The sequence below is a fragment of the Carettochelys insculpta genome, chromosome 1 (genome assembly GCF_033958435.1).
Source record: "Carettochelys insculpta isolate YL-2023 chromosome 1, ASM3395843v1, whole genome shotgun sequence".
Lineage (NCBI taxonomy): Eukaryota > Metazoa > Chordata > Testudines > Carettochelyidae > Carettochelys > Carettochelys insculpta.
The window spans coordinates 374,140,823-374,154,839 of NC_134137.1; the positions used below are offsets into that span (position 1 = coordinate 374,140,823).

The 14,017-nt window shown below is 47.4% G+C and overlaps 1 protein-coding gene across 2 annotated transcripts in view; it reads right to left on the minus strand.

The window, feature by feature from the left end:
- The window catches only part of PLXNA4 (plexin A4), a 685,503-nt gene that overhangs the window by 665,652 nt on the left and 5,834 nt on the right, over window positions 1–14,017 (minus strand). Inside the window, exon 2 of one of the 2 annotated variants that reach the window (XM_074975721.1) lies at window positions 11,230–11,330. The exons of the other annotated variant lie outside the window; for it this stretch is intronic. The gene's annotated coding sequence lies outside the window, so the exon portion shown is untranslated. The remainder of the gene's footprint in view (window positions 1–11,229; window positions 11,331–14,017) is intronic. 2 annotated transcript variants of the gene reach the window in all.

Here is a 14,017-nt window from a genome sequence, read left to right on the forward strand (position 1 = left end):
AGATGGGAGCTCAGCCCCGTCCCTCCTCCCCCCATGCAATCCGCAGCTTGTTGAAAGCCAGGCTGCCTGTGGATTAACAAAAGACCAGCTAATGCCACAAACCGCCACGTAAACGGTAAAGATCTGTGTCCTAACTTATTTGCTCATGAAGCTGTTATAAGTAGGACTATTAGTGACTTTAAAAAGTATCACTGGGCATAGAGGTCAAAAGGTCAAATTTCAGCACTCTGCCTCCACAAGGGTGCTGACCCCGATGCAGAATGTAAAAACTTTTTTAAGGGGTGTATAAATGTGAATCCACCTGCATAAAAGCAGCAACACATTTCACCATTTTCAATGAGATGGATAAACCTGAGGCCCAGCAGCTGATTGTGCTGCACCCCCTTTACAAAATTTCAGATACACCCCAAGGGCGCCAGCCCCCCGTCACTTCACGCATTCCTGTCCTCAGGCATAAGAGGCTCAGAGGAAGAGACGGAGAGAAATCTGTGTAGAATGACTCTGCTACCTGTTCCTCCCACTCCTCATATCACCCACAGGACACCCGAGATGGATTTTCCTTTGAACGACTGCACCACCCTCTCCGGGACACGGCTGCAAATGAGCGACAGAGTCAGGCAGCTGCAAAGAAGGGCAAGAAATGAAGAGCTCAGATCCCTTCCCCTAAGCCCGGCTCAGGAGAGGCTCCTTATCGTAAATTAAACAAATAACCGGGGATCCAAACAGTTACAGACATACACCTAATGGAACCGCACGCACTTTAATTCATCCCACTAGAGGAATCAAAGGCTGAGGGCTGCCTGGTGTCAGCCATGAAGATGTGACAATGACAGCAGTTCTTGACAGCCCTTAATAACACCACTTACAGAATCTGGTGGGGAGGGGAAGACATATGATTCTATTAGAGGCTGTTTCTTAATCAATCTCAGCATCCATGCCAAAATGTGTTACAATTGAGCGCTGATGGCTGCCTAATTGCAGCCCACGCTTGGACGTGTTATTCCAACAGCCAACAGAGGGCACAACAGGGAAAGCGAGCTAGTGCCATAGCAGGGGAGGGGGAGTCTGTGCTCCTAGAGCCTATTCCTGGCTCTGCAGCTGACTCAGGCTGTGACCCTGAGCAAGCCCCTTAATGCTCAGTGCCTCAGTTTCCCCATCTATAACAATAACCCCTGCCCACTCCTGGAAATCTGAGGCTCACTGAATAGACCGAGTGCATTACAAGCGCCTCAGATGAAAGGCTCTCTAAGCTACGTCTACACGTGCCCCAAACTTCGAAATGGCCATGCAAATGGCCATTTCGAAGTTTACTAATGAAGCGCTGAAATGCATATTCAGCGCTTCATTAGCATGCGGGCGGCAGCGGCGCTTCGAACTTGACGAGCCTTGCCGCCGCGCGGCGCGTCCCGACGGGGCTCCTTTTCGAAAGGACACCACCTTCTTCGAAGTCCCCTCATTCCCATGAGCTCACGGGAATAAGGGGACTTCGAAGTAGGTGACGTGCTTTCGAAAAGGAGCCCCGTCTGGACGCGCCGCGTGGCGGCAAGGCACATCAATTTCGAAGCGCTGCTGCCGCCCGCATGCTGATGAAGCGCTGAATATGCATTTCAGCGCTTCATTAGTAAACTTCGAAATGGCCATTTGCATGGCCATTTCGAAGTTTGGGGCACGTGTAGACACAGCCTAAAAGTGCTGTGTATTCTGACTACTGACTTCAAGCTAAGAACGTACCTATTTCAAACACCACCCCCTCGGGTGGCTGCTAAATCGTGCATGCAAAGTACAGAGACTGTGCACTGACCAGGAAATGGAAATTGGCTTGATAGAGTCTTCCCCCTCCTATTGGATAATACTTACCTAATTATGCCCGCTTGCTATTTCCTTTTCCTGATCCCTTTCAGACTCATGTCTGTACCCATAATTTCTCAAAGTTATTTTCCTCCAGATTCCTGCCTCTGAGCCACAGGCCTAGCGAAATAACAGTCAGGAGACAATTCTGTTAGGGCAGGGGAAGAGAGGGAAAGGGCAGAATAGATTTACTTTGTGACACTCATTCTCTTAGCCTTTCCTTCTGCTGCATGAAATCCGTCCCCCTCCTCTTCCCCCCGCCCCCTGCCCCAACTTTCCAATCAAAGCTGCTCTGATTCTCTCTTCTTAGCCCCCGTGTTGACTAGACGTTATTAAAATGTTATGACACTGTCCTGCTGTAATAAAAGCTCCACTCAAAAGATGTTGCTTTGCAGGTGGCTGAGAAGCCACTATGGCGAGGGGAAGATGCTACTGGAATTGGAAATGAATGCAGAGTTCAGGACAAGCAGCCTGTAGCTGTAAAGATATCAGGTTACGGCAGAACACGGCACTGTGCTCAGCTGTAATCTGGAGAAGCCCTTGCTGGGTGACATAGCCTTCGTTGGTAGGACCCAAACTATGACCTATATCTTTATTAAACTAGGTTGAAAGGTTCATATAAATCTTTATATGAGTTTTCTTCAAGCAAACATGTTCACACCAGCAGCCCAGGGATCAAAAGCAACTCTTCAGCCTCAAACCACAGCAAAGCAGTCCACAGTGAGTGAGCAAATCTGTAACAAACCAAGCTGTCTGCCTGCAGCCTCGCATGGCTGGGAATGGTAAAATAAAAACTAGTCCGTACACCAGCAGTCCTATTAAAAAACAAGTCAGAGTGCCAGTGAATCTGAGTCCTTGAGAGCAGCTCTGGAATAACTAAGCAGTAGAAAACACGTTCAGATTATTGTTTTGTGGAAAGTGATAAGGACGGAGCTCAGGATCAATTCTGCAAAAAATGAAGGGAATTTAGCACAGTATGAATTTTGTGCAAGTGAACCCTGGCACAAAACCAATGGGGCCTGGCTACAGAAGCTGGGACCCTCGGAACATGGTGCTGGAAGGGACCGAGTCCCCTTCCTGGCTCTTGCAGGCAGCCCTGTGATATATTCCCATCTGCAGACTTCTAGAGCGCCCCGTTAAGACTAATGACAGAGGTGGCCCTGTTAATCTGTATTCTATCAAAACACACCAGCAGTCCAGTAGCACTTTAAAGACTAACAAAATAATTCATTAGGTGATGAGCTTTTGTGGGACAGACCCACTTCTTCAGATCATCACAGAGAGTATGCTCAGAACTGTCATTTATATTCAAATTTGACACATTAACATGTGGTTTGAACTGCGACAGCATTTACCTGCCCCATTATAAGGACTCTTTTACATACTTTGTTTTATCTTACACTTAACTTTTCCCCACCCCACACCCCGCTCCTGCTGCCCCTCTGCTCTTCTGATTTATCAACCTTGATAATTTTTGGACCTCTGTACTTTATATATTGAGTCTGTTCTAGTATGGCTATGATCTGAAGAAGTGGGTCTGTCCCACGAAAGCTCATCGCCTAATAAATTATCAGGTTAAGACTATCTTAGTTGTTTGCTACCGCTCTTCCTTGCAGGAGTCTGCTCCAGCCCCTCATTCCTCAGAGAGCTACACACCTTTTTCTATTTGCCCAGCTAAATATTTTCAGGGCCAATTTACACCCATCTGTTGTTGTGCCAATCTGTCCTTCAACCAATGTTGCTTATGGTCCTTCCGTGGTTAGAGAGATCAATCAGCTCCTCTCTCGGCCTTCACTTGGCTGGGCTCTGAGCTCTTAGGCTCTCCATTGCCCTGATAACCTTGGCAGCCTTTGTTCCACACCTACTCCCACCTGCATTCAGTCCACCTGGATGTGGCATTGGGACAGAAGGAGCACCACACACTACCTGGCCCCCAGGCACAAATCAGCACACCCAGAGGAACAACACAGGGGGCATCACTCGATCCTCTTGAGCAGTCCAACAACCCAAGCAAGCACAGACATAGCCCAGGAGTTACAGACTCACAGGGCTGGAAGAGACCTCAGGAGGTCATCATGTCCAACCCCCTGCTAAAAGCAGGGCCAACCCCAACTAAATCATCCCAGTCAGGGCCTTGTCAAGCCGATACTTAAAAACCTCTGGGGATGGAGGTCCCACCACATCTCTAGGTAACGCATTCCAGTGCTTCACCTCCCTCCTGGTGAAACAGTTTTTCCTAATATCGAGTCTACACCTCACCCACTACAACTTGAGATCAGTACTCTTCATTCTGTCGTCTGTCATCACTGAAAACAGACTCTCTCCATCCTCTTTGTAATCCCCCTTCATGCAGTTGAAGGCTACTTTCAAATCCCACCTCCCTTCTCTTCTGTAGACTAAATAAGCCCAAATCCCTCAGCCTCTCTTCACAGGTCATGTGCTCCAGCCCTCAAGGTGAACCCAGGGTAATAAGCTAACATGAGCACAGTCACTGAAGAGCAACCTTACACTAACAACCTAACATGTCCCCGTGAGATGGAGAAAAGACATTCTCTCCAAGGAAACCCATGCCAGTCTTCAATGTGCAAGACTACATATTATAAAACCTCAATATGAAGTCACCAGAAATACCTATCCACTCTCCTTTGCATTCATGGTATCAACTCTGGATATAGTCAATGCCGTCCAATAACCCACACCAGACTCTGTCCTTCCCCTTTCCCATAAACACATGGGGGGGGATGATTCTGCTTTTGTGTGCATCCAAACTGCCACTGAGGCAGAAGACCACAACCAAGGGTCCCTTCTACAAGGGGCTCTGTGCCTTTTGATGAGGGCTGAGCACCACAAGGTCCCTTTAATTTCAGTGGGATGGGAGGGATCTCAGCACCTCTCAGGATCAGGCCTTCGCGCAGCAAGGCTCCCCAGCAAGATTTTGCCAGAGTGAGGCCCTGGAACCCCACTGAATTCTGGGGCTGAGAGGCGCTATATTCAAACCCACACCCTGACGTCTTGATTCCCAAACCAAAAGGAGCCCACTTCCTCACCCCAAACTCGGGTGCTGCTCCAAGGGACCCTGCTCTTGCCAGATTTCCATCAGTGGAAATAAGCTCTTCCGGAAAAGCTTATTTCGAAGTCAGGCTGCTGTGTAGACATGCCCTCAGTCTGAGCCACTTCTAGGGCCAATGGCTGTCAGCTCTGGAAACCTTGTGGTCACATGTGGAACCAGCTCTTTCCACTATATGTCAACGATGGGATTTTCATCCTGGATCGTCTAAATCCAGTCTGCTACCCTCTAGAGGCTGCACTAGACCACTGGCCCATCCACCCTTGTGGCCCACCTCCTCCCACTCCAGCCTAGACCACTGGTCCATCAGACCTCCCACATTGTAACAGCTGACATGCTTCTGAGAGGCAAAAATAAACCCTGCGTTGCACCTGGCCAGTTGTGCCATGCAGCGAAGGAAGGGATAAAACACCTCTAGCAACAGGGCGAGCTCTGAAACGAGATCAGAGTGTTCTGTTCTTCATCTGCACAAGGCACTGACCATCATATCATGGTCAGCACCTCCCAGGCATTCTTGCAGACCCCTTTCAAGGCACAGGTGTTGCTCTCACTCCAAGGAAGCCTCTTGCTAGAACTCTTCCAACAGGAGAAGAGCACAAGTCCTCGCTCTTGACCTCACATGCATGACAAAGCCAGCTGCTCCACACAGACTCAGTTGTGGCAGTAAAACAAAGGAGGACAATTGCTCTCATGGCCCTTGGACGAGCACAGTAGCTGTTAACCCCTTTCTGCAGGGAGGACCATGAGTCAGACTCCTCCCCTGCTGACCCAAAGGTATAGACAAAGGTCGCCTGGTATTTCTTAGTATACTATTGCTGGTACTCATTCTTGGAATCTGCTCAAGAGGTTGCAACATCCCACCACAGGCATATTCAGAAACGTGTCTTTGCTTAATTCCACCAATCAAACATGTGTACTCCTAAAAATCCTAGGATGCCTAATTTGGTATTTGGAAGGCCGGGACAAAGTGATGTAAAGAGGCCTATAAACCCCCCCAGCGAGTGGTGATTGGGAGAGCTCTGCAAGGATTTTCTAGAGTCTCTAAAAGTCCTATATCTTTTCTACTAGTCTTATCCCCTTTAGTCTTTAGAGCTTCCTCTACTACCATCTCATTTTCCCATCTCATCCTCTGCAGAGCGGAGCTTGTTCTCAACTCCTCAGGTTCTCAGGAGGGAGCCTGACGATGATGTTTTATTAGACATAGACACAAACCATAAATATCATCAGACCAGCAAACTTTGTAAACTAGTAGGCCACACACCCCCACCCATGCATGACAGCCTGTGGAGTCTCAGGGAGCCTCTGTAGAGGCTACAGAAGATTTCCAAGAGGAACCAAGGGTCGCTGGCACCCCCATACCAGTGAAAATCAGCACACCCCTTTGTGAATCTGCCCTTCATTTTCTGGCCCCACTGACTCACTCGTCCCAGGTGCCTTGGGTGCTCCTAAGCTAGCCTCACACTTCCTCAATCTGCCAGCTGACAGGCCACAAAAGTCAATTAAGAGAGGATTTGCCTGACTGATCTCCCGGTTTACTTTTCCTCACAATGGTGTTAATGCAGCTTTGCCCAGAAGCCAGTAGCAATGACTGATGAGATTTTCTCCTTTCCTGGGCGTTGATAAACCCATCAAAGATGCTTAACGCCAGCCAGGACTCTTGAAGTATTGTGAAGTGCTCCAGGCCGCAGCACTGACAGGCACACAGCATCTCTGGAAAAGAGCAGCAGTGGGGTAAAACCCACTTGTAAAGGGCCGCCAAGGCCTCTGTGACACAGCAAGGCCTCTGATCAAACACAGCTGTAGCTGGGCATAAAAAACATGATAGGCACCAACTAACCCACCAACCCATGGGCATGGAGGTGATAGAACCCAGGAGTCCTGCTTCAACAGATCCTGCCACTGAACGGCAAAGCTCAGCTGGGCCCTGCTGTTTGTTCACTCATGCAGCCACTAAAGGCTATTGTGACAACTTCCATTCACAGGCCATGAAGCTGGATGAGCTCAAGGATTAGCCCCAGTCACCATGAAGCTGGGATTACACAGGACTTTACTGACTCCAGACATCCTCCCAGAACAGGACCACACCACCACCAGAGGCAGAACCCAGGACATACCAGCTGCCAATACTAAGCCCTCAGCCACACGAGTGAAGAGAATTCACCTTACCAGTCAGCACTGTGGAAACATATCACCTGTATGGTAGCCACTAGAGCAGGGGTCAGCAATCTTTCCAAGGCAGAGTGTTGAAATATGACCTTGTGACCTCCATGCATGGTCCGAGTGCCAGTGATACTTTTTAAAGTCACTAATCGTCCTACTTACAACAGCATCATTAATAAAGAAATGAAGATGCAGCGCTTTACCATTTAGGTGGTGGCTGGTAGCATTAGCTGGTCGTTTGTTAATCCATAGGCGGCCTGGCTTTGAGCAAGCTCCTGGCTGCATGGGGGAGGAGGGCAGGGCTAAGCTCCCGCCTTGCGTGCTGATGAAAATAGGCTCACGTACCACTCTTGGCACCTGTGTCGGGGGTTGCTGACCCTGGCACTAGAGGACGACACTGAAACCCTGGAGCAGGTCTGGTTCCATCCCGCAGAGGGCAGCAGAGTGTGCACACATTCTAAGACCTGTCCCTGAAGTCAGTAATTTCCACATTTCCCCTCCCGACTTTCAGAAGAGCTGCTGGTACTCCGTCCTTCTCAGGATCAGGACCTTAGACAATCCAGCACATGGTGGAAGGTAGTGGTTCCAGGCATGACACTGCAGCGCCTCTCATTGGGTGTTGCTTGTCAGGGCTCCCATGTGACATCTGGTAGTACCAAGGATGGGCAGCGGGAGCAGTGAATCAAGAGCAGCTGAGCTATGAACGCATGACAGAGTAGAACTTGGTCCCTTTAATGAACAGTAAACAGACAACAATGACATCCTGTTTCATACAGAACCATGCACACACATCAGATGACATCAGACCCAGCGCACTGGGCTGCCGCCTGCCCCATTAAACCATCTTGCCCTGTAAACAGATGTTTCACTGCATGTGAAGTCACCTGATGTAACATCTCCACAATTAGCAGACACAGAGCCCCCAGTTTTCATGGGTAATTAGCAACTAGGATCAGTGCAGCAATGATACACAGAAAGCCCCAAACAGCAGGAATTCCAGCCCCTGCCTATTGCTGCTGGGACAGAAGTTGAGCTGTCCTTCCACCTAGATCTGAGCCCACATGCCCAGGCTCGTGTGGTGGGGCTTAGAGCCACGGTGTCCAATATGTTTGCCACCCACCACATGTGGCAAGTAGGTCACTGTGTTGCAGCAAATACAGGGGTGGCCAACCCACAACTCTTGAGCCATGTGAGGCTCCTAGAGCCTTTAAATGTGGCTTCTCCTGAAAGCCAAACGCTGGCAGTGCCGTTGACCCGCTCTGCACATGTGCCCCACTGCTTGGTGGGAGAAGCGTGTGGCAGCCCTGGTGATCTCCGGCCTCTCCTGGCAGTGGCCTTGGTGGCACCTGTAGCAGCTCTGGTGAGAGTTGCCGGCATTGAATTAGGACAGGTGGGCTGGGGGTGCCTGGCTCTGGGGGATAGGGGAGGGCATTTATTTGGATAATTATTTATTTAATAATATAATGTGGCAAATATGGAAAGACAACAACCACATGCGCGGCAGTCTTTGAATTCCTATTGCACACTGCTGGCCTAGAGGAATAACCAGGAGTCAAATGAGTAAGACAGGAGACTGCCTTTACCAGGCACACATTGTGAGACTGTGGCGGATGAACAGACATATTATTACAGGACTTAACGCAAACACTTCGCCCCAGATGGTGACACACGATAACTCTTTTGGAAATGACTAGCTTATTGCAATGAAATGCTTCACTCAGCTCCCTCTCTAAAGGGCATAGCTGATGAAGGAAAAACTTCTGACCGGGGCATACTGCAGGCTTTGCTGAACTGGATTAGACCACAGGGCCATCAAAGTGCAGTTTACTGTGTCCTACAGTGGACAATGCTCAGCACGGCAGAGGAAGATCACAAACAGTACACACAGTCTAGGCAACTGAGCAATGATGCCTGCAGAAGATGTGGGTGGGGAGCAATCAAGCCACAGTATTGGGCTCTTTATATCCTGGTTCTGTGTTTCAAGATGAACTGAAGCACCTTTCAATAACAATGCTAACTTATGTGTTTCTATAGCAACTCATCACCATAGCATCTAAGCACTGCACAAAATAAAGCTCAATCCTGACTTTCCAGGGGCTCAGCAAAGATCTGCCCACCCAGGCTGATCCAATCGCAGGGTCAGGGTCTACATGGCCATTGTCCATGGTGGAAACAGCTTTTTAGTTTTCAAGAAACTCAGCTGCTTGTTGTTTATTGATTTCCTTGAACATGCTTATGCCTTTTGCAAACAGGTAGGCTCAAGAAACTGCTCCCAACTTGGTCAGGGCTTTGGCCAAGCCTAACCTTTCCCTGTTGATTGTTCTGCAGAGAGCTGACCTGTCTAGCTTCTACCCAGGACACCACTGTTCAGATGGGGAACTGAGGCACAGTGCGGTTCCATGCCTTGCCCTAGATCACATGCTGTAACCAAGCTAGGACTCAAACCCAGATAAAGACCCTGTCTAGTGCCTTAATCACAAGGCCATCATCTTTCCACTATCAGGTCCCATTGGCTGAAGATGCACATGCTTCATCGTAAGCTCTTGGTAGCAGAACACAAACACTTCTGTAGGTCTATAAGGGGGATTAAACACAAGAGTGGTTTCTCGTGGAAAGCCTCCGCAAAGGTCTGTGTGAAGGAGAGATGTGAATGGGAACGGTGGACAAGGAGAGGGAAGTGTTTTAGCCATGAAGGGTGGATTGGAAGACAGTGCAGAGATGAGTGGGAGATGGAACTGCTGGGTTCCTTGCAGCTTTGGCATGGGGAGGCGGACAAGTGTGAATTGATGGCCCTTTGCACAGCACTTCAAAGTGCAAACATGCAGCAATACCAGCACTAGTGTCAAGTGAAAGAATGAAGCTCACGAGCGAGGCGTTTAAAATTGATAATGAGATGCAGAGACGTATCAAGGAGCACTTACAGGAACATACTGGGCTATGAGAGACGGCTCTGCAAGAGGACAGGATGCAGTACTCTGAACATGCATAGGTAAAAAACCCACCTCCAGCCTCTGCATCCTCCAGCTGGCAACGCAGTCTTTGGACTACCCATATAGAAATCATCCAAACAGGACAGCGCTCCAAGAACAGAAGACCAGACCTGACCAACAACTCTGAAAGGCTACATGGCAAGACAGCACCCGGAGTGACAGTCTCTAATCAGTCCTTCAAACCAGATGTTCTCATCCCCTCTTCTGTTTTCCTGCCACTCTAATTTCACTTCTCTCCATCTCTGTCACTTTCTCATTTGGGTCCAGTCAAAAACAGAAAAAAAAAAAAACCAAAAAACCCTGTGGTATTTGCATTGACAGGGAACTGTGGCACCTTGAATCTCTTGACAAGTCGCTCAAAGGACAGGGGTCAGTTGCAGCAACCCTCTGTGCCTCAGTTTCCCCACCTGCAAAACTGGGTTGATGAGGCTTACTCATCTCAAAGGAGAGCAGTCAGCCTGAATTCATGACTGCTGATGAAGTATTTTGAGATATATGTCTCTTTAAAGCTCCATAATTTTATTCTATATACAGATCTTCAGCTATACAGAGGGAAATAACTTAACTCCTTCTAAGGAAACAAACCTCAATCGTTTCACCTCAAGATTACTCTTGAACTTTTTGTCTGCAGGGACACAAACACTAGAGGGTCAAAATCAATATATGTAAGTTGAACCTCTCTAGTCCGGCATGCTCTCATCCAGCAGCATCCGTAATCCAGCATGATAGTAGTTAGCCAGATGAAAATTTATCATGGGAGTGGCCAAGGTTCCTGTGGTCCCATAAAGTTTGTTTCCAGCCACCAGGCCTGGTTCTCAGTGTTCTGTGCTGTTAGTTAGCTGGAATTCACCCCTAAAGGTCTTCTAAGAGCCCCGTAAGCAGTGGACAGGTTGGTAATGCTGGCAGACCATATTGACCTCCCATGGTCTGGGAAATTCTCTTCTTTGTCACAGGTCAGGTCCTGAGGGTGCCAGATTAGAGGGGTCCAGCTGGTACTTGGAACAGGTCTATCATTCCACCCAGCCCAGGGCCGTGCTGCCAAGCACAGACACAACAATGCAATGAACACATGACCTGCCCCCCCACTGTTCACTAAGCATTTTTATCCCCCTCTAGTGGCTGGTCCAGTAAGGATATTAACCTACAACAGCTCTCCTAACCTACCTTCAGCTCACGTGGTAGAAACTCATGGTCTCATTCCGCCACATCCTGTGTCCAGCCCCCACTGAGAGCAACTGATGGCATTCCCCTTCCACTCCATACATCTAGGAAGAGACATAGGATCATATGGGGAACAGAGAACTGACTGCTAAAGAACAGATGTTCATCTACATGAAAAGCAAAAGCCAAATGTAATGGAACAGGAAAGACAGTTTACTTCAACAGCAGAGATCCATACAAGGGGAGAGGAAGGCTAGTACTAAAACAAAGCATTCAAAGAAAGATAAGATCTTATAAATAAGAAAACAACCTCCCACCAAGTTATAATAATTAGAGTTAGGCTTAGGGGCTTCTATCCATTGTGGGGGGTTGCCAAAAAACTTGGAAACTAAACATTTTTCAGCAACCCCCCACTGCCCAAATCATTAAAAACCAACATTTCCTGGGACAATTTCCATTTCAATGCAAAAGCCATTTTTCAGCAACAAAAACATGATGGGAAATTGTAGGCCAGTTCTAAAAGCTCTACATCTATTCATTTTGAAAACTGCCAGGTTTGCAGCCTCTGTTCTGTCTCTTCACACACTCTTGAGAGAGCTTTCTCCTCAGCACCTCCTTTAATCTAGAGCAACCTTCCTGTCCCTCTCCATGTATTCTCATTAAAAATCTCTGCTCCCCCACCTCAACACACATCTAGTAGAGAGAGGAAAGTGAAATGAATCAGCCATGGGCAAACAGGAATCGTTCTCCGAGGCCTTTTGAGAGGTTCAGGTAAAACGAATTCCAGATCTGCATCTCTCCCAGTTTTATCCATCTCACTTATCAGGTAAGTATAATTATGAACGAATTAGTAACATTTATATATCAATGTAGATACACAGAACTCAAAAGTATCATCATGCACAATTTACAAATGGGGAAACTGATTCACAGCAAGGTTAAAGGACTTGCTCAGGATACCCAGTAAATCAATGACAGGATCAGAATCTCCATCCAATACATTGTGTACAAAGATGCTCTAAAAATAAAATCTAAGCTGCACTGTGCATCAAATGCTCACTATTCTATCGATAGCCTCTTGCAACAGGATACATTTCTTCAGTCTCCTAACTGAGTTTTCTTTCTAATTCTACATTATGGAGAAATCCCTAGCCAAAAACACAAAACCCACTGTTGATGCTCAAATATGCTCTCACCAAGTAAAACAGAAACACAAGCACTGAATTTTCATACTGGTTTCTGCCACCCCAGTATAACTGTCACAGTTTATAGAAGAACAAAATGGCAATTTCCCAGTTCAGTTGGGAATCAAAACAGGGGCTTGTCACAATTTTTTATTTCAAAGGGGCTGCTCTCCTTCCACAGAAGCCCAGCCTGACAGAACTCCAGTGCTTGACTTATGATTACTTCATCTTGGCACGGTATTTTCAATTTAAATCTCGCCCGCGTTGGATACAGAATCACCCAGGATTTGATTTACTGTTAATTCATTGCTGTGTTCCTATAATTCTAAATTCAGTCACCGAACAGTTTAATGCTGATAGAATCACCAGCGCAGTTCTTTATGAATGGGTGTCGGGGGAATTTTGTTAGTAAGTGCATGTTAGCAACTGTTATTCACTTCAGAAGGAGTGGGAAAAAAATCCATGCACACAATTCTTGGTTCAGGTATCAGCGTTTTCTGGATTGAGAAACATACTGTGCCACTTCATGATTTAAGACTAAAACAGCTCTGGGATTATAAACTAGGTTTCCTCCACCTTTCATCTCCAATATGATATTTCACATTCAAATTGAATCAGAAATCAGTTCTTGGAGTGGTTCATTTTGCAAACAAACATTGAAATGCATTTAATACTGCATTGGCTTGGAAAGTTCATCCAGCAATCAAGATTTATCTCCCTGGTCCTCTTATGTCCCAGGCAACGAGGACAGGGTGAAAGTGTGAAAATAGATCATGCAGATGCGTTTAATGGAAACTGATTCCATATTATCTGCATTACAGCCACACACTCACCCTGTCAAAAGGACGAGGTAGAGTTCTAGGGCCGGTCACCTTGCATTAATTGATGGCTCAGAGCCTTGGTGTGGAAACCCAGACAGGCCACTTACATGTAACTAGACATAGCTAAGAAGCTAGCAATCAGGCACTACAGACAGACGTGAGAAGGGTTAGTTACAGAGGCATTTGCTTCTAGGTCACTGGTTCAAATCCATGCTGGGTTAGTGGCAGCTCCAATTCTTTGCAAACAATTCAGCCTGTTTCCTAGAGGGACAAGTGTCCCTAAAACAAAATCTGCTATTGAGATCAACACTAGGTGGCACACTCAACTGGGAGGTCATGGACAAAATGACCTGTCACTTTCTTGGTTAGTCTGGAGCAGGGACGCAAGCGAGCCTGGAGTGAGAGCTTCTAGTCTCTGGATTTCAATCTGCCCTCCAGGAAGGTGAATCAAGCACTTTTCACCATTAAAATTCACTCTAGCACTTCAGGTGGAAAAAACCAGGCTTGCTTAGGGTCTCTAAAGAGCATTTCATCACCAATAATGCCTGGAGCATTGTGAGCCACCCCAGATGGGTTTGCTACATGGGATCACTTGCAACCTGTAGGGAGAAGATTTTTAAACCTAGAGTGCCCTTTCTAAAATTCTTGGCCCCTCTGGGGCTTCATGCCAGGAACAAGCACTTCTGTTTTATAGCACAGTAGCCAAGCCTGTGGCTATGTTAAAGCTCAACGGGAACATTTAAAGAGAAAGGGACAGTTTTATCCAATGACAAACACTACAACAGG